Here is a 22,625-nt window from a genome sequence, read left to right as displayed (position 1 = left end):
GCTCTGACTTCGGATGCAAAGGGTGGATGGAGAGAGCTTGCAAAGCTCTCTATCTTGGTTTAACTATTTAATATAATATATAAATTTACCTTCTTAAACAAGAGAAAAATCAGATCACTTTACCCTATAGAACTCACCCTGTAATGAAAAGTCTTCAAGTCTGCATTCCGAGAGAGCTTTGCGGAAGCAAAGGGTGGACAGAGGGAAAGAGGGAACTCGCAAAGCTCTCTATCTTAATGTATGATATAAAATTTACCTTCTTAAACAAGAGAAAAATCATATCACTTTACCCTATAAGATTCAAGCAATCCACCCTGTAATGAAACGTCTCCAGGTTGGCATTCCTAGACTCGTAAAACAATCAGAAACAGTGAAGGATATAATGGGCCATAGTAGCTCTTGTTCCACAGTGAGATCTAGTTTTGATTTTAATCCCTTAGTTTCTGTCCAGGTGATAAGATTTGAAAATCTCCCCTTTTTGGATCATAACGAGAAGTCTCCAAGTCTGCATTTCTAGAGTCGTAAAACAATTAGAAATGGTGAAGGAAATGATGGGCCATAGTAGCTCTTGTCTGACAGTGGGGTTTAATTTAGATTGTATTCAGTTAGACTGTGTCCAGTAACATGTGATTAGCATTGAAAACCTACCCCTTTTGGATTGTTTCATTTCTCCTGGCCTGATGGTGAAAGAGATCATAGACCCTAGTTGCTTATGTTGGAAGGTGAGATTTAGCTCCACTGAACCATATAAAGTTGCCTTCTTAAACAATGGCTTCATTGCTCTTATGGAAATAATATGACTTAATTCCTTATATTCTAAGGTAGCATTTTGTTAACATGTTCCCCTGCTAGGTTGTGTCCACTGGTTTATGGTTAGATTTGAAAATCTCCCTCTACTAAAATGTTTTGTAAGAATTCCTCAATCGTCTTACAACAATTAAATTGCTTGACACACTTTTCCAAAGAACTACACTCCTGTTTCTTCACCTTCTATGTTTTTCAAATATACAATCTGCTCTAATATATGGTGACTTTTATGATTCCCTAGGCCAAACGTAAGCACCTTCCTTCTTTTTTTATTTTTTTCAATAAAGGAGACATAAAATTACATATCTCGCCCAACGTGGGGCTCGAACCCACGACCCTGAGATTAAGAGTCTCATGCTCTGCCGACTGAGCTAGCCGGGCTGATTCCTACATGCATTATGCTCTGACTTCGGATGCAAAGGGTGGATGGAGAGAGCTTGCAAAGCTCTCTATCTTGGTTTAACTATTTAATATAATATATAAATTTACCTTCTTAAACAAGAGAAAAATCAGATCACTTTACCCTATAGAACTCACCCTGTAATGAAAAGTCTTCAAGTCTGCATTCCGAGAGAGCTTTGCGGAAGCAAAGGGTGGACAGAGGGAAAGAGGGAACTCGCAAAGCTCTCTATCTTAATGTATGATATAAAATTTACCTTCTTAAACAAGAGAAAAATCATATCACTTTACCCTATAAGATTCAAGCAATCCACCCTGTAATGAAACGTCTCCAGGTTGGCATTCCTAGACTCGTAAAACAATCAGAAACAGTGAAGGATATAATGGGCCATAGTAGCTCTTGTTCCACAGTGAGATCTAGTTTTGATTTTAATCCCTTAGTTTCTGTCCAGGTGATAAGATTTGAAAATCTCCCCTTTTTGGATCATAACGAGAAGTCTCCAAGTCTGCATTTCTAGAGTCGTAAAACAATTAGAAATGGTGAAGGAAATGATGGGCCATAGTAGCTCTTGTCTGACAGTGGGGTTTAATTTAGATTGTATTCAGTTAGACTGTGTCCAGTAACATGTGATTAGCATTGAAAACCTACCCCTTTTGGATTGTTTCATTTCTCCTGGCCTGATGGTGAAAGAGATCATAGACCCTAGTTGCTTATGTTGGAAGGTGAGATTTAGCTCCACTGAACCATATAAAGTTGCCTTCTTAAACAATGGCTTCATTGCTCTTATGGAAATAATATGACTTAATTCCTTATATTCTAAGGTAGCAATTTGTTAACACATCTCGCCCAACGTGGGGCTCGAACCCACGACCCTGAGATTAAGAGTATAATTCACCCTGTAATGAAAAGTCTTCAAGTCTGCATTCCGAGAGAGCTTTGCGGAAGCAAAGGGTGGACAGAGGGAAAGAGGGAACTCGCAAAGCTCTCTATCTTAATGTATGATATAAAATTTACCTTCTTAAACAAGAGAAAAATCATATCACTTTACCCTATAAGATTCAAGCAATCCAACCTGTAATGAAACGTCTCCAGGTTGGCATTCCTAGACTCGTAAAACAATCAGAAACAGTGAAGGATATAATGGGCCATAGTAGCTCTTGTTCCACAGTGAGATCTAGTTTTGATTTTAATCCCTTAGTTTCTGTCCAGGTGATAAGATTTGAAAAACTCCCCTTTTTGGATCATAACGAGAAGTCTCCAAGTCTGCATTTCTAGAGTCGTAAAACAATTAGAAATGGTGAAGGAAATGATGGGCCATAGTAGCTCTTGTCTGACAGTGGGGTTTAATTTAGATTGTATTCAGTTAGACTGTGTCCAGTAACATGTGATTAGCATTGAAAACCTACCCCTTTTGGATTGTTTCATTTCTCCTGGCCTGATGGTGAAAGAGATCATAGACCCTAGATGCTTATGTTGGAAGGTGAGATTTAGCTCCACTGAAACATATAAAGTTGCATTCTTAAACAATGGCTTCATTGCTCTTATGGAAATAATATGACTTAATTCCTTATATTCTAAGGTAGCATTTTGTTAACATGTTCCCCTGCTAGGTTGTGTCCACTGGTTTATGGTTAGATTTGAAAATCTCCCTCTACTAAAATGTTTTGTAAGAATTCCTCAATCGTCTTACAACAATTAAATTGCTTGACACACTTTTCCAAAGAACTACACTCCTGTTTCTTCACCTTCTATGTTTTTCAAATATACAATCTGCTCTAATATATGGTGACTTTTATGATTCCCTAGGCCAAACGTAAGCACCTTCCTTCTTTTTTTATTTTTTTCAATAAAGGAGACATAAAATTACATATCTCGCCCAACGTGGGGCTCGAACCCACGACCCTGAGATTAAGAGTCTCATGCTCTACCGACTGAGCTAGCCGGGCTGATTCCTACATGCATTATGCTCTGACTTCGGATGCAAAGGGTGGATGGAGAGAGCTTGCAAAGCTCTCTATCTTGGTTTAACTATTTAATATAATATATAAATTTACCTTCTTAAACAAGAGAAAAATCAGATCACTTTACCCTATAGAACTCACCCTGTAATGAAAAGTCTTCAAGTCTGCATTCCGAGAGAGCTTTGCGGAAGCAAAGGGTGGACAGAGGGAAAGAGGGAACTCGCAAAGCTCTCTATCTTAATGTATGATATAAAATTTACCTTCTTAAACAAGAGAAAAATCATATCACTTTACCCTATAAGATTCAAGCAATCCACCCTGTAATGAAACGTCTCCAGGTTGGCATTCCTAGACTCGTAAAACAATCAGAAACAGTGAAGGATATAATGGGCCATAGTAGCTCTTGTTCCACAGTGAGATCTAGTTTTGATTTTAATCCCTTAGTTTCTGTCCAGGTGATAAGATTTGAAAATCTCCCATTTTTGGATCATAACGAGAAGTCTCCAAGTCTGCATTTCTAGAGTCGTAAAACAATTAGAAATGGTGAAGGAAATGATGGGCCATAGTAGCTCTTGTCTGACAGTGGGGTTTAATTTAGATTGTATTCAGTTAGACTGTGTCCAGTAACATGTGATTAGCATTGAAAACCTACCCCTTTTGGATTGTTTCATTTCTCCTGGCCTGATGGTGAAAGAGATCATAGACCCTAGTTGCTTATGTTGGAAGGTGAGATTTAGCTCCACTGAACCATATAAAGTTGCCTTCTTAAACAATGGCTTCATTGCTCTTATGGAAATAATATGACTTAATTCCTTATATTCTAAGGTAGCAATTTGTTAACACATCTCGCCCAACGTGGGGCTCGAACCCACGACCCTGAGATTAAGAGTATAATTCACCCTGTAATGAAAAGTCTTCAAGTCTGCATTCCGAGAGAGCTTTGCGGAAGCAAAGGGTGGACAGAGGGAAAGAGGGAACTCGCAAAGCTCTCTATCTTAATGTATGATATAAAATTTACCTTCTTAAACAAGAGAAAAATCATATCACTTTACCCTATAAGATTCAAGCAATCCAACCTGTAATGAAACGTCTCCAGGTTGGCATTCCTAGACTCGTAAAACAATCAGAAACAGTGAAGGATATAATGGGCCATAGTAGCTCTTGTTCCACAGTGAGATCTAGTTTTGATTTTAATCCCTTAGTTTCTGTCCAGGTGATAAGATTTGAAAAACTCCCCTTTTTGGATCATAACGAGAAGTCTCCAAGTCTGCATTTCTAGAGTCGTAAAACAATTAGAAATGGTGAAGGAAATGATGGGCCATAGTAGCTCTTGTCTGACAGTGGGGTTTAATTTAGATTGTATTCAGTTAGACTGTGTCCAGTAACATGTGATTAGCATTGAAAACCTACCCCTTTTGGATTGTTTCATTTCTCCTGGCCTGATGGTGAAAGAGATCATAGACCCTAGATGCTTATGTTGGAAGGTGAGATTTAGCTCCACTGAAACATATAAAGTTGCATTCTTAAACAATGGCTTCATTGCTCTTATGGAAATAATATGACTTAATTCCTTATATTCTAAGGTAGCATTTTGTTAACATGTTCCCCTGCTAGGTTGTGTCCACTGGTTTATGGTTAGATTTGAAAATCTCCCTCTACTAAAATGTTTTGTAAGAATTCCTCAATCGTCTTACAACAATTAAATTGCTTGACACACTTTTCCAAAGAACTACACTCCTGTTTCTTCACCTTCTATGTTTTTCAAATATGCAATCTGCTCTAATATATGGTGACTTTTATGATTCCCTAGGCCAAACGTAAGCACCTTCCTTCTTTTTTTATTTTTTTCAATAAAGGAGACATAAAATTACATATCTCGCCCAACGTGGGGCTCGAACCCACGACCCTGAGATTAAGAGTCTCATGCTCTACCGACTGAGCTAGCCGGGCTGATTCCTACATGCATTATGCTCTGACTTCGGATGCAAAGGGTGGATGGAGAGAGCTTGCAAAGCTCTCTATCTTGGTTTAACTATTTAATATAATATATAAATTTACCTTCTTAAACAAGAGAAAAATCAGATCACTTTACCCTATAGAACTCACCCTGTAATGAAAAGTCTTCAAGTCTGCATTCCGAGAGAGCTTTGCGGAAGCAAAGGGTGGACAGAGGGAAAGAGGGAACTCGCAAAGCTCTCTATCTTAATGTATGATATAAAATTTACCTTCTTAAACAAGAGAAAAATCATATCACTTTACCCTATAAGATTCAAGCAATCCACCCTGTAATGAAACGTCTCCAGGTTGGCATTCCTAGACTCGTAAAACAATCAGAAACAGTGAAGGATATAATGGGCCATAGTAGCTCTTGTTCCACAGTGAGATCTAGTTTTGATTTTAATCCCTTAGTTTCTGTCCAGGTGATAAGATTTGAAAATCTCCCATTTTTGGATCATAACGAGAAGTCTCCAAGTCTGCATTTCTAGAGTCGTAAAACAATTAGAAATGGTGAAGGAAATGATGGGCCATAGTAGCTCTTGTCTGACAGTGGGGTTTAATTTAGATTGTATTCAGTTAGACTGTGTCCAGTAACATGTGATTAGCATTGAAAACCTACCCCTTTTGGATTGTTTCATTTCTCCTGGCCTGATGGTGAAAGAGATCATAGACCCTAGTTGCTTATGTTGGAAGGTGAGATTTAGCTCCACTGAACCATATAAAGTTGCCTTCTTAAACAATGGCTTCATTGCTCTTATGGAAATAATATGACTTAATTCCTTATATTCTAAGGTAGCAATTTGTTAACACATCTCGCCCAACGTGGGGCTCGAACCCACGACCCTGAGATTAAGAGTATAATTCACCCTGTAATGAAAAGTCTTCAAGTCTGCATTCCGAGAGAGCTTTGCGGAAGCAAAGGGTGGACAGAGGGAAAGAGGGAACTCGCAAAGCTCTCTATCTTAATGTATGATATAAAATTTACCTTCTTAAACAAGAGAAAAATCATATCACTTTACCCTATAAGATTCAAGCAATCCACCCTGTAATGAAACGTCTCCAGGTTGGCATTCCTAGACTCGTAAAACAATCAGAAACAGTGAAGGATATAATGGGCCATAGTAGCTCTTGTTCCACAGTGAGATCTAGTTTTGATTTTAATCCCTTAGTTTCTGTCCAGGTGATAAGATTTGAAAATCTCCCATTTTTGGATCATAACGAAAAGTCTCCAAGTCTGCATTTCTAGAGTCGTAAAACAATTAGAAATGGTGAAGGAAATGATGGGCCATAGTAGCTCTTGTCTGACAGTGGGGTTTAATTTAGATTGTATTCAGTTAGACTGTGTCCAGTAACATGTGATTAGCATTGAAAACCTACCCCTTTTGGATTGTTTCATTTCTCCTGGCCTGATGGTGAAAGAGATCATAGACCCTAGTTGCTTATGTTGGAAGGTGAGATTTAGCTCCACTGAACCATATAAAGTTGCCTTCTTAAACAATGGCTTCATTGCTCTTATGGAAATAATATGACTTAATTCCTTATATTCTAAGGTAGCAATTTGTTAACACATCTCGCCCAACGTGGGGCTCGAACCCACGACCCTGAGATTAAGAGTATAATTCACCCTGTAATGAAAAGTCTTCAAGTCTGCATTCCGAGAGAGCTTTGCGGAAGCAAAGGGTGGACAGAGGGAAAGAGGGAACTCGCAAAGCTCTCTATCTTAATGTATGATATAAAATTTACCTTCTTAAACAAGAGAAAAATCATATCACTTTACCCTATAAGATTCAAGCAATCCAACCTGTAATGAAACGTCTCCAGGTTGGCATTCCTAGACTCGTAAAACAATCAGAAACAGTGAAGGATATAATGGGCCATAGTAGCACTTGTTCCACAGTGAGATCTAGTTTTGATTTTAATCCCTTAGTTTCTGTCCAGGTGATAAAATTTGAAAAACTCCCCTTTTTGGATCATAACGAGAAGTCTCCAAGTCTGCATTTCTAGAGTCGTAAAACAATTAGAAATGGTGAAGGAAATGATGGGCCATAGTAGCTCTTGTCTGACAGTGGGGTTTAATTTAGATTGTATTCAGTTAGACTGTGTCCAGTAACATGTGATTAGCATTGAAAACCTACCCCTTTTGGATTGTTTCATTTCTCCTGGCCTGATGGTGAAAGAGATCATAGACCCTAGATGCTTATGTTGGAAGGTGAGATTTAGCTCCACTGAAACATATAAAGTTGCATTCTTAAACAATGGCTTCATTGCTCTTATGGAAATAATATGACTTAATTCCTTATATTCTAAGGTAGCATTTTGTTAACATGTTCCCCTGCTAGGTTGTGTCCACTGGTTTATGGTTAGATTTGAAAATCTCCCTCTACTAAAATGTTTTGTAAGAATTCCTCAATCGTCTTACAACAATTAAATTGCTTGACACACTTTTCCAAAGAACTACACTCCTGTTTCTTCACCTTCTATGTTTTTCAAATATACAATCTGCTCTAATATATGGTGACTTTTATGATTCCCTAGGCCAAACGTAAGCACCTTCCTTCTTTTTTTATTTTTTCAATAAAGGAGACATAAAATTACATATCTCGCCCAACGTGGGGCTCGAACTCACGACCCTGAGATTAAGAGTCTCATGCTCTACCGACTGAGCTAGCCGGGCTGATTCCTACATGCATTATGCTCTGACTTCGGATGCAAAGGGTGGATGGAGAGAGCTTGCAAAGCTCTCTATCTTGGTTTAACTATTTAATATAATATATAAATTTACCTTCTTAAACAAGAGAAAAATCAGATCACTTTACCCTATAGAACTCACCCTGTAATGAAAAGTCTTCAAGTCTGCATTCCGAGAGAGCTTTGCGGAAGCAAAGGGTGGACAGAGGGAAAGAGGGAACTCGCAAAGCTCTCTATCTTAATGTATGATATAAAATTTACCTTCTTAAACAAGAGAAAAATCATATCACTTTACCCTATAAGATTCAAGCAATCCACCCTGTAATGAAACGTCTCCAGGTTGGCATTCCTAGACTCGTAAAACAATCAGAAACAGTGAAGGATATAATGGGCCATAGTAGCTCTTGTTCCACAGTGAGATCTAGTTTTGATTTTAATCCCTTAGTTTCTGTCCAGGTGATAAGATTTGAAAATCTCCCCTTTTTGGATCATAACGAGAAGTCTCCAAGTCTGCATTTCTAGAGTCGTAAAACAATTAGAAATGGTGAAGGAAATGATGGGCCATAGTAGCTCTTGTCTGACAGTGGGGTTTAATTTAGATTGTATTCAGTTAGACTGTGTCCAGTAACATGTGATTAGCATTGAAAACCTACCCCTTTTGGATTGTTTCATTTCTCCTGGCCTGATGGTGAAAGAGATCATAGACCCTAGTTGCTTATGTTGGAAGGTGAGATTTAGCTCCACTGAACCATATAAAGTTGCCTTCTTAAACAATGGCTTCATTGCTCTTATGGAAATAATATGACTTAATTCCTTATATTCTAAGGTAGCATTTTGTTAACATGTTCCCCTGCTAGGTTGTGTCCACTGGTTTATGGTTAGATTTGAAAATCTCCCTCTACTAAAATGTTTTGTAAAAATTCCTCAATCGTCTTACAACAATTAAATTGCTTGACACACTTTTCCAAAGAACTACACTCCTGTTTCTTCACCTTCTATGTTTTTCAAATATACAATCTGCTCTAATATATGGTGACTTTTATGATTCCCTAGGCCAAACGTAAGCACCTTCCTTCTTTTTTTATTTTTTTCAATAAAGGAGACATAAAATTACATATCTCGCCCAACGTGGGGCTCGAACCCACGACCCTGAGATTAAGAGTCTCATGTTCTACCGACTGAGCTAGCCGGGCTGATTCCTACATGCATTATGCTCTGACTTCGGATGCAAAGGGTGGATGGAGAGAGCTTGCAAAGCTCTCTATCTTGGTTTAACTATTTAATATAATATATAAATTTACCTTCTTAAACAAGAGAAAAATCAGATAACTTTACCCTATAGAACTCACCCTGTAATGAAAAGTCTTCAAGTCTGCATTCCGAGAGAGCTTTGCGGAAGCAAAGGGTGGACAGAGGGAAAGAGGGAACTCGCAAAGCTCTCTATCTTAATGTATGATATAAAATTTACCTTCTTAAACAAGAGAAAAATCATATCACTTTACCCTATAAGATTCAAGCAATCCACCCTGTAATGAAACGTCTCCAGGTTGGCATTCCTAGACTCGTAAAACAATCAGAAACAGTGAAGGATATAATGGGCCATAGTAGCTCTTGTTCCACAGTGAGATCTAGTTTTGATTTTAATCCCTTAGTTTCTGTCCAGGTGATAAGATTTGAAAATCTCCCCTTTTTGGATCATAACGAGAAGTCTCCAAGTCTGCATTTCTAGAGTCGTAAAACAATTAGAAATGGTGAAGGAAATGATGGGCCATAGTAGCTCTTGTCTGACAGTGGGGTTTAATTTAGATTGTATTCAGTTAGACTGTGTCCAGTAACATGTGATTAGCATTGAAAACCTACCCCTTTTGGATTGTTTCATTTCTCCTGGCCTGATGGTGAAAGAGATCATAGACCCTAGTTGCTTATGTTGGAAGGTGAGATTTAGCTCCACTGAACCATATAAAGTTGCCTTCTTAAACAATGGCTTCATTGCTCTTATGGAAATAATATGACTTAATTCCTTATATTCTAAGGTAGCATTTTGTTAACATGTTCCCCTGCTAGGTTGTGTCCACTGGTTTATGGTTAGATTTGAAAATCTCCCTCTACTAAAATGTTTTGTAAGAATTCCTCAATCGTCTTACAACAATTAAATTGCTTGACACACTTTTCCAAAGAACTACACTCCTGTTTCTTCACCTTCTATGTTTTTCAAATATACAATCTGCTCTAATATATGGTGACTTTTATGATTCCCTAGGCCAAACGTAAGCACCTTCCTTCTTTTTTTATTTTTTTCAATAAAGGAGACATAAAATTACATATCTCGCCCAACGTGGGGCTCGAACCCACGACCCTGAGATTAAGAGTCTCATGTTCTACCGACTGAGCTAGCCGGGCTGATTCCTACATGCATTATGCTCTGACTTCGGATGCAAAGGGTGGATGGAGAGAGCTTGCAAAGCTCTCTATCTTGGTTTAACTATTTAATATAATATATAAATTTACCTTCTTAAACAAGAGAAAAATCAGATCACTTTACCCTATAGAACTCACCCTGTAATGAAAAGTCTTCAAGTCTGCATTCCGAGAGAGCTTTGCGGAAGCAAAGGGTGGACAGAGGGAAAGAGGGAACTCGCAAAGCTCTCTATCTTAATGTATGATATAAAATTTACCTTCTTAAACAAGAGAAAAATCATATCACTTTACCCTATAAGATTCAAGCAATCCACCCTGTAATGAAACGTCTCCAGGTTGGCATTCCTAGACTCGTAAAACAATCAGAAACAGTGAAGGATATAATGGGCCATAGTAGCTCTTGTTCCACAGTGAGATCTAGTTTTGATTTTAATCCCTTAGTTTCTGTCCAGGTGATAAGATTTGAAATCTCCCCTTTTTGGATCATAACGAGAAGTCTCCAAGTCTGCATTTCTAGAGTCGTAAAACAATTAGAAATGGTGAAGGAAATGATGGGCCATAGTAGCTCTTGTCTGACAGTGGGGTTTAATTTAGATTGTATTCAGTTAGACTGTGTCCAGTAACATGTGATTAGCATTGAAAACCTACCCCTTTTGGATTGTTTCATTTCTCCTGGCCTGATGGTGAAAGAGATCATAGACCCTAGTTGCTTATGTTGGAAGGTGAGATTTAGCTCCACTGAACCATATAAAGTTGCCTTCTTAAACAATGGCTTCATTGCTCTTATGGAAATAATATGACTTAATTCCTTATATTCTAAGGTAGCATTTTGTTAACATGTTCCCCTGCTAGGTTGTGTCCACTGGTTTATGGTTAGATTTGAAAATCTCCCTCTACTAAAATGTTTTGTAAGAATTCCTCAATCGTCTTACAACAATTAAATAGCTTGACACACTTTTCCAAAGAACTACACTCCTGTTTCTTCACCTTCTATGTTTTTCAAATATACAATCTGCTCTAATATATGGTGACTTTTATGATTCCCTAGGCCAAACGTAAGCACCTTCCTTCTTTTTTTATTTTTTTCAATAAAGGAGACATAAAATTACATATCTCGCCCAACGTGGGGCTCGAACCCACGACCCTGAGATTAAGAGTCTCATGCTCTACCGACTGAGCTAGCCGGGCTGATTCCTACATGCATTATGCTCTGACTTCGGATGCAAAGGGTGGATGGAGAGAGCTTGCAAAGCTCTCTATCTTGGTTTAACTATTTAATATAATGTATAAATTTACCTTCTTAAACAAGAGAAAAATCAGATCACTTTACCCTATAGAACTCACCCTGTAATGAAAAGTCTTCAAGTCTGCATTCCGAGAGAGCTTTGCGGAAGCAAAGGGTGGACAGAGGGAAAGAGGGAACTCGCAAAGCTCTCTATCTTAATGTATGATATAAAATTTACCTTCTTAAACAAGAGAAAAATCATATCACTTTACCCTATAAGATTCAAGCAATCCACCCTGTAATGAAACGTCTCCAGGTTGGCATTCCTAGACTCGTAAAACAATCAGAAACAGTGAAGGATATAATGGGCCATAGTAGCTCTTGTTCCACAGTGAGATCTAGTTTTGATTTTAATCCCTTAGTTTCTGTCCAGGTGATAAGATTTGAAAATCTCCCCTTTTTGGATCATAACGAGAAGTCTCCAAGTCTGCATTTCTAGAGTCGTAAAACAATTAGAAATGGTGAAGGAAATGATGGGCCATAGTAGCTCTTGTCTGACAGTGGGGTTTAATTTAGATTGTATTCAGTTAGACTGTGTCCAGTAACATGTGATTAGCATTGAAAACCTACCCCTTTTGGATTGTTTCATTTCTCCTGGCCTGATGGTGAAAGAGATCATAGACCCTAGTTGCTTATGTTGGAAGGTGAGATTTAGCTCCACTGAACCATATAAAGTTGCCTTCTTAAACAATGGCTTCATTGCTCTTATGGAAATAATATGACTTAATTCCTTATATTCTAAGGTAGCATTTTGTTAACATGTTCCCCTGCTAGGTTGTGTCCACTGGTTTATGGTTAGATTTGAAAATCTCCCTCTACTAAAATGTTTTGTAAGAATTCCTCAATCGTCTTACAACAATTAAATTGCTTGACACACTTTTCCAAAGAACTACACTCCTGTTTCTTCACCTTCTATGTTTTTCAAATATACAATCTGCTCTAATATATGGTGACTTTTATGATTCCCTAGGCCAAACGTAAGCACCTTCCTTCTTTTTTTATTTTTTTCAATAAAGGAGACATAAAATTACATATCTCGCCCAACGTGGGGCTCGAACACACGACCCTGAGATTAAGAGTCTCATGCTCTACCGACTGAGCTAGCCGGGCTGATTCCTACATGCATTATGCTCTGACTTCGGATGCAAAGGGTGGATGGAGAGAGCTTGCAAAGCTCTCTATCTTGGTTTAACTATTTAATATAATATATAAATTTACCTTCTTAAACAAGAGAAAAATCAGATCACTTTACCCTATAGAACTCACCCTGTAATGAAAAGTCTTCAAGTCTGCATTCCGAGAGAGCTTTGCGGAAGCAAAGGGTGGACAGAGGGAAAGAGGGAACTCGCAAAGCTCTCTATCTTAATGTATGATATAAAATTTACCTTCTTAAACAAGAGAAAAATCATATCACTTTACCCTATAAGATTCAAGCAATCCACCCTGTAATGAAACGTCTCCAGATTGGCATTCCTAGACTCGTAAAACAATCAGAAACAGTGAAGGATATAATGGGCCATAGTAGCTCTTGTTCCACAGTGAGATCTAGTTTTGATTTTAATCCCTTAGTTTCTGTCCAGGTGATAAGATTTGAAAATCTCCCCTTTTTGGATCATAACGAGAAGTCTCCAAGTCTGCATTTCTAGAGTCGTAAAACAATTAGAAATGGTGAAGGAAATGATGGGCCATAGTAGCTCTTGTCTGACAGTGGGGTTTAATTTAGATTGTATTCAGTTAGACTGTGTCCAGTAACATGTGATTAGCATTGAAAACCTACCCCTTTTGGATTGTTTCATTTCTCCTGGCCTGATGGTGAAAGAGATCATAGACCCTAGTTGCTTATGTTGGAAGGTGAGATTTAGCTCCACTGAACCATATAAAGTTGCCTTCTTAAACAATGGCTTCATTGCTCTTATGGAAATAATATGACTTAATTCCTTATATTCTAAGGTAGCATTTTGTTAACATGTTCCCCTGCTAGGTTGTGTCCACTGGTTTATGGTTAGATTTGAAAATCTCCCTCTACTAAAATGTTTTGTAAGAATTCCTCAATCGTCTTACAACAATTAAATTGCTTGACACACTTTTCCAAAGAACTACACTCCTGTTTCTTCACCTTCTATGTTTTTCAAATATACAATCTGCTCTAATATATGGTGACTTTTATGATTCCCTAGGCCAAACGTAAGCACCTTCCTTCTTTTTTTATTTTTTTCAATAAAGGAGACATAAAATTACATATCTCGCCCAACGTGGGGCTCGAACCCACGACCCTGAGATTAAGAGTCTCATGCTCTACCGACTGAGCTAGCCGGGCTGATTCCTACATGCATTATGCTCTGACTTCGGATGCAAAGGGTGGATGGAGAGAGCTTGCAAAGCTCTCTATCTTGGTTTAACTATTTAATATAATATATAAATTTACCTTCTTAAACAAGAGAAAAATCAGATCACTTTACCCTATAGAACTCACCCTGTAATGAAAAGTCTTCAAGTCTGCATTCCGAGAGAGCTTTGCGGAAGCAAAGGGTGGACAGAGGGAAAGAGGGAACTCGCAAAGCTCTCTATCTTAATGTATGATATAAAATTTACCTTCTTAAACAAGAGAAAAATCATATCACTTTACCCTATAAGATTCAAGCAATCCACCCTGTAATGAAACGTCTCCAGGTTGGCATTCCTAGACTCGTAAAACAATCAGAAACAGTGAAGGATATAATGGGCCATAGTAGCTCTTGTTCCACAGTGAGATCTAGTTTTGATTTTAATCCCTTAGTTTCTGTCCAGGTGATAAGATTTGAAAATCTCCCCTTTTTGGATCATAACGAGAAGTCTCCAAGTCTGCATTTCTAGAGTCGTAAAACAATTAGAAATGGTGAAGGAAATGATGGGCCATAGTAGCTCTTGTCTGACAGTGGGGTTTAATTTAGATTGTATTCAGTTAGACTGTGTCCAGTAAAATGTGATTAGCATTGAAAACCTACCCCTTTTGGATTGTTTCATTTCTCCTGGCCTGATGGTGAAAGAGATCATAGACCCTAGTTGCTTATGTTGGAAGGTGAGATTTAGCTCCACTGAACCATATAAAGTTGCCTTCTTAAACAATGGCTTCATTGCTCTTATGGAAATAATATGACTTAATTCCTTATATTCTAAGGTAGCAATTTGTTAACACATCTCGCCCAACGTGGGGCTCGAACCCACGACCCTGAGATTAAGAGTATAATTCACCCTGTAATGAAAAGTCTTCAAGTCTGCATTCCGAGAGAGCTTTGCGGAAGCAAAGGGTGGACAGAGGGAAAGAGGGAACTCGCAAAGCTCTCTATCTTAATGTATGATATAAAATTTACCTTCTTAAACAAGAGAAAAATCATATCACTTTACCCTATAAGATTCAAGCAATCCAACCTGTAATGAAACGTCTCCAGGTTGGCATTCCTAGACTCGTAAAACAATCAGAAACAGTGAAGGATATAATGGGCCATAGTAGCTCTTGTTCCACAGTGAGATCTAGTTTTGATTTTAATCCCTTAGTTTCTGTCCAGGTGATAAGATTTGAAAAACTCCCCTTTTTGGATCATAACGAGAAGTCTCCAAGTCTGCATTTCTAGAGTCGTAAAACAATTAGAAATGGTGAAGGAAATGATGGGCCATAGTAGCTCTTGTCTGACAGTGGGGTTTAATTTAGATTGTATTCAGTTAGACTGTGTCCAGTAACATGTGATTAGCATTGAAAACCTACCCCTTTTGGATTGTTTCATTTCTCCTGGCCTGATGGTGAAAGAGATCATAGACCCTAGTTGCTTATGTTGGAAGGTGAGATTTAGCTCCACTGAACCATATAAAGTTGCCTTCTTAAACAATGGCTTCATTGCTCTTATGGAAATAATATGAATTAATTCCTTATATTCTAAGGTAGCATTTTGTTAACATGTTCCCCTGCTAGGTTGTGTCCACTGGTTTATGGTTAGATTTGAAAATCTCCCTCTACTAAAATGTTTTGTAAGAATTCCTCAATCGTCTTACAACAATTAAATTGCTTGACACACTTTTCCAAAGAACTACACTCCTGTTTCTTCACCTTCTATGTTTTTCAAATATACAATCTGCTCTAATATATGGTGACTTTTATGATTCCCTAGGCCAAACGTAAGCACCTTCCTTCTTTTTTTATTTTTTTCAATAAAGGAGACATAAAATTACATATCTCGCCCAACGTGGGGCTCGAACCCACGACCCTGAGATTAAGAGTCTCATGCTCTACCGACTGAGCTAGCCGGGCTGATTCCTACATGCATTATGCTCTTACTTCGGATGCAAAGGGTGGATGGAGAGAGCTTGCAAAGCTCTCTATCTTCGTTTAACTATTTAATATAATATATAAATTTACCTTCTTAAACAAGAGAAAAATCAGATCACTTTACCCTATAGAACTCACCCTGTAATGAAAAGTCTTCAAGTCTGCATTCCGAGAGAGCTTTGCGGAAGCAAAGGGTGGACAGAGGGAAAGAGGGAACTCGCAAAGCTCTCTATCTTAATGTATGATATAAAATTTACCTTCTTAAACAAGAGAAAAATCATATCACTTTACCCTATAAGATTCAAGCAATCCACCCTGTAATGAAACGTCTCCAGGTTGGCATTCCTAGACTCGTAAAACAATCAGAAACAGTGAAGGATATAATGGGCCATAGTAGCTCTTGTTCCACAGTGAGATCTAGTTTTGATTTTAATCCCTTAGTTTCTGTCCAGGTGATAAGATTTGAAAATCTCCCCTTTTTGGATCATAACGAGAAGTCTCCAAGTCTGCATTTCTAGAGTCGTAAAACAATTAGAAATGGTGAAGGAAATGATGGGCCATAGTAGCTCTTGTCTGACAGTGGGGTTTAATTTAGATTGTATTCAGTTAGACTGTGTCCAGTAACAAGTGATTAGCATTGAAAACCTACCCCTTTTGGATTGTTTCATTTCTCCTGGCCTGATGGTGAAAGAGAACATAGACCCTAGTTGCTTATGTTGGAAGGTGAGATTTAGCTCCACTGAACCATATAAAGTTGCATTCTTAAACAATGGCTTCATTGCTCTTATGGAAATAATATGACTTAATTCCTTATATTCTAAGGTAGCATTTTGTTAACATGTTCCCCTGCTAGGTTGTGTCCACTGGTTTATGGTTAGATTTGAAAATCTCCCTCTACTAAAATGTTTTGTAAGAATTCCTCAATCGTCTTACAACAATTAAATTGCTTGACACACTTTTCCAAAGAACTACACTCCTGTTTCTTCACCTTCTATGTTTTTCAAATATACAATCTGCTCTAATATATGGTGACTTTTATGATTCCCTAGGCCAAACGTAAGCACCTTCCTTCTTTTTTTATTTTTTTCAATAAAGGAGACATAAAATTACATATCTCGCCCAACGTGGGGCTCGAACCCACAACCCTGAGATTAAGAGTCACATGCTCTACCGACTGAGCTAGCCGGGCTGATTCCTACATGCATTATGCTCTGACTTCGGATGCAAAGGGTGGATGGAGAGAGCTTGCAAAGCTCTCTATCTTGGTTTAACTATTTAATATAATATATAAATTTACCTTCTTAAACAAGAGAAAAATCAGATCACTTTACCCTATAAGATTCAAGCAATCCACCCTGTAATGAAAAGTCTTCAAGTCTGCATTCCGAGAGAGCTTTGCGGAAGCAAAGGGTGGACAGAGGGAAAGAGGGAACTCGCAAAGCTCTCTATCTTAATGTATGATATAAAATTTACCTTCTTAAACAAGAGAAAAATCATATCACTTTACCCTATAAGATTCAAGCAATCCACCCTGTAATGAAACGTCTCCAGGTTGGCATTCCTAGACTCGTAAAACAATCAGAAACAGTGAAGGATATAATGGGCCATAGTAGCTCTTGTTCCACAGTGAGATCTAGTTTTGATTTTAATCCCTTAGTTTCTGTCCAGGTGATAAGATTTGAAAATCTCCCCTTTTTGGATCATAACGAGAAGTCTCCAAGTCTGCATTTCTAGAGTCGTAAAACAATTAGAAATGGTGAAGGAAATGATGGGCCATAGTAGCTCTTGTCTGACAGTGGGGTTTAATTTAGATTGTATTCAGTTAGACTGTGTCCAGTAACATGTGATTAGCATTGAAAACCTACCCCTTTTGGATTGTTTCATTTCTCCTGGCCTGATGGTGAAAGAGATCATAGACCCTAGTTGCTTATGTTGGAAGGTGAGATTTAGCTCCACTGAACCATTTAAAGTTGCCTTCTTAAACAATGGCTTCATTGCTCTTATGGAAATAATATGACTTAATTCCTTATATTCTAAGGTAGCAATTTGTTAACACATCTCGCCCAACGTGGGGCTCGAACCCACGACCCTGACATTAAGAGTATAATTCACCCTGTAATGAAAAGTCTTCAAGTCTGCATTCCGAGAGAGCTTTGCGGAAGCAAAGGGTGGACAGAGGGAAAGAGGGAACTCGCAAAGCTCTCTATCTTAATGTATGATATAAAATTTACCTTCTTAAACAAGAGAAAAATCATATCACTTTACCCTATAAGATTCAAGCAATCCAACCTGTAATGAAACGTCTCCAGGTTGGCATTCCTAGACTCGTAAAACAATCAGAAACAGTGAAGGATATAATGGGCCATAGTAGCTCTTGTTCCACAGTGAGATCTAGTTTTGATTTTAATCCCTTAGTTTCTGTCCAGGTGATAAGATTTGAAAAACTCCCCTTTTTGGATCATAACGAGAAGTCTCCAAGTCTGCATTTCTAGAGTCGTAAAACAATTAGAAATGGTGAAGGAAATGATGGGCCATAGTAGCTCTTGTCTGACAGTGGGGTTTAATTTAGATTGTATTCAGTTAGACTGTGTCCAGTAACATGTGATTAGCATTGAAAACCTACCCCTTTTGGATTGTTTCATTTCTCCTGGCCTGATGGTGAAAGAGATCATAGACCCTAGTTGCTTATGTTGGAAGGTGAGATTTAGCTCCACTGAACCATATAAAGTTGCCTTCTTAAACAATGGCTTCATTGCTCTTATGGAAATAATATGACTTAATTCCTTATATTCTAAGGTAGCAATTTGTTAACACATCTCGCCCAACGTGGGGCTCGAACCCACGACCCTGAGATTAAGAGTATAATTCACCTTTTAATGAAAAGTCTTCAAGTCTGCATTCCGAGAGAGCTTTGCGGAAGCAAAGGGTGGACAGAGGGAAAGAGGGAACTCGCAAAGCTCTCTATCTTAATGTATGATATAAAATTTACCTTCTTAAACAAGAGAAAATTCATATCACTTTACCCTATAAGATTCAAGCAATCCACCCTGTAATGAAACGTCTCCAGGTTGGCATTCCTAGACTCGTAAAACAATCAGAAACAGTGAAGGATATAATGGGCCATAGTAGCTCTTGTTCCACAGTGAGATCTAGTTTTGATTTTAATCCCTTAGTTTCTGTCCAGGTGATAAGATTTGAAAATCTCCCCTTTTTGGATCATAACGAGAAGTCTCCAAGTCTGCATTTCTAGAGTCGTAAAACAATTAGAAATGGTGAAGGAAATGATGGGCCATAGTAGCTCTTGTCTGACAGTGGGGTTTAATTTAGATTGTATTCAGTTAGACTGTGTCCAGTAACATGTGATTAGCATTGAAAACCTACCCCTTTTGGATTGTTTCATTTCTCCTGGCCTGATGGTGAAAGAGATCATAGACCCTAGTTGCTTATGTTGGAAGGTGAGATTTAGCTCCACTGAACCATATAAAGTTGCATTCTTAAACAATGGCTTCATTGCTCTTATGGAAATAATATGACTTAATTCCTTATATTCTAAGGTAGCATTTTGTTAACATGTTCCCCTGATAGGTTGTGTCCACTGGTTTATGGTTAGATTTGAAAATCTCCCTCTACTAAAATGTTTTGTAAGAATTCCTCAATCGTCTTACAACAATTAAATTGCTTGACACACTTCTCCAAAGAACTACACTCCTGTTTCTTCACCTTCTATGTTTTTCAAATTTACAATCTGCTCTAATATATGGTGACTTTTTTGATTCCCTAGGCCAAACGTAAGCACCTTCCTTCTTTTTTTATTTTTTTCAATAAAGGAGACATAAAATTACATATCTCGCCCAACGTGGGGCTCGAACCCACGACCCTGAGATTAAGAGTCTCATGCTCTACCGACTGAGCTAGCCGGGCTGACTCCTACATGCATTATGCTCTGATTTCGGATGCAAAGGGTGGATGGAGAGAGCTTGCAAAGCTCTCTATCTTGGTTTAACTATTTAATATGATATATAAATTTACCTTCTTAAACAAGAGAAAAATCAGATCACTTTACCCTATAGAACTCACCCTGTAATGAAAAGTCTTCAAGTCTGCATTCCGAGAGAGCTTTGCGGAAGCAAAGGGTGGACAGAGGGAAAGAGGGAACTCGCAAAGCTCTCTATCTTAATGTATGATATAAAATTTACCTTCTTAAACAAGAGAAAATTCATATCACTTTACCCTATAAGATTCAAGCAATCCACCCTGTAATGAAACGTCTCCAGGTTGGCATTCCTAGACTCGTAAAACAATCAGAAACAGTGAAGGATATAATGGGCCATAGTAGCTCTTGTTCCACAGTGAGATCTAGTTTTGATTTTAATCCCTTAGTTTCTGTCCAGGTGATAAGATTTGAAAATCTCCCCTTTTTGGATCATAACGAGAAGTCTCCAAGTCTGCATTTCTAGAGTCGTAAAACAATTAGAAATGGTGAAGGAAATGATGGGCCATAGTAGCTCTTGTCTGACAGTGGGGTTTAATTTAGATTGTATTCAGTTAGACTGTGTCCAGTAACATGTGATTAGCATTGAAAACCTACCCCTTTTGGATTGTTTCATTTCTCCTGGCCTCATGGTGAAAGAGATCATAGACCCTAGTTGCTTATGTTGGAAGGTGAGATTTAGCTCCACTGAACCATATAAAGTTGCCTTCTTAAACAATGGCTTCATTGCTCTTATGGAAATAATATGACTTAATTCCTTATATTCTAAGGTAGCAATTTGTTAACACATCTCGCCCAACGTGGGGCTCGAACCCACGACCCTGAGATTAAGAGTATAATTCACCCTGTAATGAAAAGTCTTCAAGTCTGCATTCCGAGAGAGCTTTGCGGAAGCAAAGGGTGGACAGAGGGAAAGAGGGAACTTGCAAAGCTCTCTATCTTAATGTATGATATAAAATTTACCTTCTTAAACAAGAGAAAAATCATATCACTTTACCCTATAAGATTCAAGCAATCCAACCTGTAATGAAACGTCTCCAGGTTGGCATTCCTAGACTCGTAAAACAATCAGAAACAGTGAAGGATATAATGGGCCATAGTAGCTCTTGTTCCACAGTGAGATCTAGTTTTGATTTTAATCCCTTAGTTTCTGTCCAGGTGATAAGATTTGAAAAACTCCCCTTTTTGGATCATAACGAGAAGTCTCCAAGTCTGCATTTCTAGAGTCGTAAAACAATTAGAAATGGTGAAGGAAATGATGGGCCATAGTAGCTCTTGTCTGACAGTGGGGTTTAATTTAGATTGTATTCAGTTAGACTGTGTCCAGTAACATGTGATTAGCATTGAAAACCTACCCCTTTTGGATTGTTTCATTTCTCCTGGCCTGATGGTGAAAGAGATCATAGACCCTAGTTGCTTATGTTGGAAGGTGAGATTTAGCTCCACTGAACCATATAAAGTTGCCTTCCTAAACAATGGCTTCATTGCTCTTATGGAAATAATATGACTTAATTCCTTATATTCTAAGGTAGCATTTTGTTAACATGTTCCCCTGCTAGGTTGTGTCCACTGGTTTATGGTTAGATTTGAAAATCTCCCTCTACTAAAATGTTTTGTAAGAATTCCTCAATCGTCTTACAACAATTAAATTGCTTGACACACTTTTCCAAAGAACTACACTCCTGTTTCTTCACCTTCTATGTTTTTCAAATATACAATCTGCTCTAATATATGGTGACTTTTATAATTCCCTAGGCCAAACGTAAGCACCTTCCTTCTTTTTTTATTTTTTTTCAATAAAGGAGACATAAAATTACATATCTCGCCCAACGTGGGGCTCGAACCCACGACCCTGAGATTAAGAGTCTCATGCTCTACCGACTGAGTTAGCCGGGCTGATTCCTACATACATTATACTCTGACTTCGGATGCAAAGGGTGGATGGAGAGAGCTTGCAAAGCTCTCTATCTTGGTTTAACTATTTAATATAATATATAAATTTACCTTCTTAAACAAGAGAAAAATCAGATCACTTTACCCTATAGAACTCACCCTGTAATGAAAAGTCTTCAAGTCTGCATTCCGAGAGAGCTTTGCGGAAGCAAAGGGTGGACAGAGGGAAAGAGGGAACTCGCAAAGCTCTCTATCTTAATGTATGATATAAAATTTTACTTCTTAAACAAGAGAAAAATCATATCAATTTACCCTATAAGATTCAAGCAATCCACCCTGTAATGAAACGTCTCCAGGTTGGCATTCCTAGACTCGTAAAACAATCAGAAACAGTGAAGGATATAATGGGCCATAGTAGCTCTTGTTCCACAGTGAGATCTAGTTTTGATTTTAATCCCTTAGTTTCTGTCCAGGTGATAAGATTTGAAAATCTCCCCTTTTTGGATCATAACGAGAAGTCTCCAAGTCTGCATTTCTAGAGTCGTAAAACAATTAGAAATGGTGAAGGAAATGATGGGCCATAGTAGCTCTTGTCTGACAGTGGGGTTTAATTTAGATTGTATTCAGTTAGACTGTGTCCAGTAACATGTGATTAGCATTGAAAACCTACCCCTTTTGGATTGTTTCATTTCTCCTGGCCTGATGGTGAAAGAGATCATAGACCCTAGTTGCTTATGTTGGAAGGTGAGATTTAGCTCCACTGAACCATATAAAGTTGCCTTCTTAAACAATGGCTTCATTGCTCTTATGGAAATAATATGACTTAATTCCTTATATTCTAAGGTAGCAATTTGTTAACACATCTCGCCCAACGTGGGGCTCGA

At 38.1% G+C, this 22,625-nt stretch overlaps 7 non-coding genes across 7 annotated transcripts; all 7 read right to left on the bottom strand.

Annotated features, from left to right (window-relative positions):
- Window positions 1–1,115: 1,115 nt before the first annotated feature.
- TRNAK-CUU (transfer RNA lysine (anticodon CUU)) lies at window positions 1,116–1,188 on the bottom strand. The gene has a single exon. It is a non-coding gene; the product is annotated as a tRNA-Lys (tRNA).
- Window positions 1,189–3,080: 1,892 nt separating this feature from the next.
- Window positions 3,081–3,153, bottom strand: TRNAK-CUU (transfer RNA lysine (anticodon CUU)). Its single transcript has one exon. It is a non-coding gene; the product is annotated as a tRNA-Lys (tRNA).
- A 1,892-nt stretch (window positions 3,154–5,045) lies between these two features.
- On the bottom strand, window positions 5,046–5,118 carry TRNAK-CUU (transfer RNA lysine (anticodon CUU)). Its single transcript has one exon. It is a non-coding gene; the product is annotated as a tRNA-Lys (tRNA).
- Window positions 5,119–11,387: 6,269 nt separating this feature from the next.
- Window positions 11,388–11,460, bottom strand: TRNAK-CUU (transfer RNA lysine (anticodon CUU)). The gene has a single exon. It is a non-coding gene; the product is annotated as a tRNA-Lys (tRNA).
- A 2,341-nt stretch (window positions 11,461–13,801) lies between these two features.
- On the bottom strand, window positions 13,802–13,874 carry TRNAK-CUU (transfer RNA lysine (anticodon CUU)). The gene has a single exon. It is a non-coding gene; the product is annotated as a tRNA-Lys (tRNA).
- Window positions 13,875–15,766: 1,892 nt separating this feature from the next.
- TRNAK-CUU (transfer RNA lysine (anticodon CUU)) lies at window positions 15,767–15,839 on the bottom strand. The gene has a single exon. It is a non-coding gene; the product is annotated as a tRNA-Lys (tRNA).
- A 3,866-nt stretch (window positions 15,840–19,705) lies between these two features.
- TRNAK-CUU (transfer RNA lysine (anticodon CUU)) lies at window positions 19,706–19,778 on the bottom strand. Its single transcript has one exon. It is a non-coding gene; the product is annotated as a tRNA-Lys (tRNA).
- Window positions 19,779–22,625: the final 2,847 nt, after the last annotated feature.

The sequence above is a fragment of the Pelobates fuscus genome, chromosome 2, assembly GCF_036172605.1.
Source record: "Pelobates fuscus isolate aPelFus1 chromosome 2, aPelFus1.pri, whole genome shotgun sequence".
NCBI classification, from domain to species: domain Eukaryota; kingdom Metazoa; phylum Chordata; class Amphibia; order Anura; family Pelobatidae; genus Pelobates; species Pelobates fuscus.
Note: the sequence above shows the minus strand (reverse complement) of the source record. Positions and strands in the feature narration are given on the sequence as shown.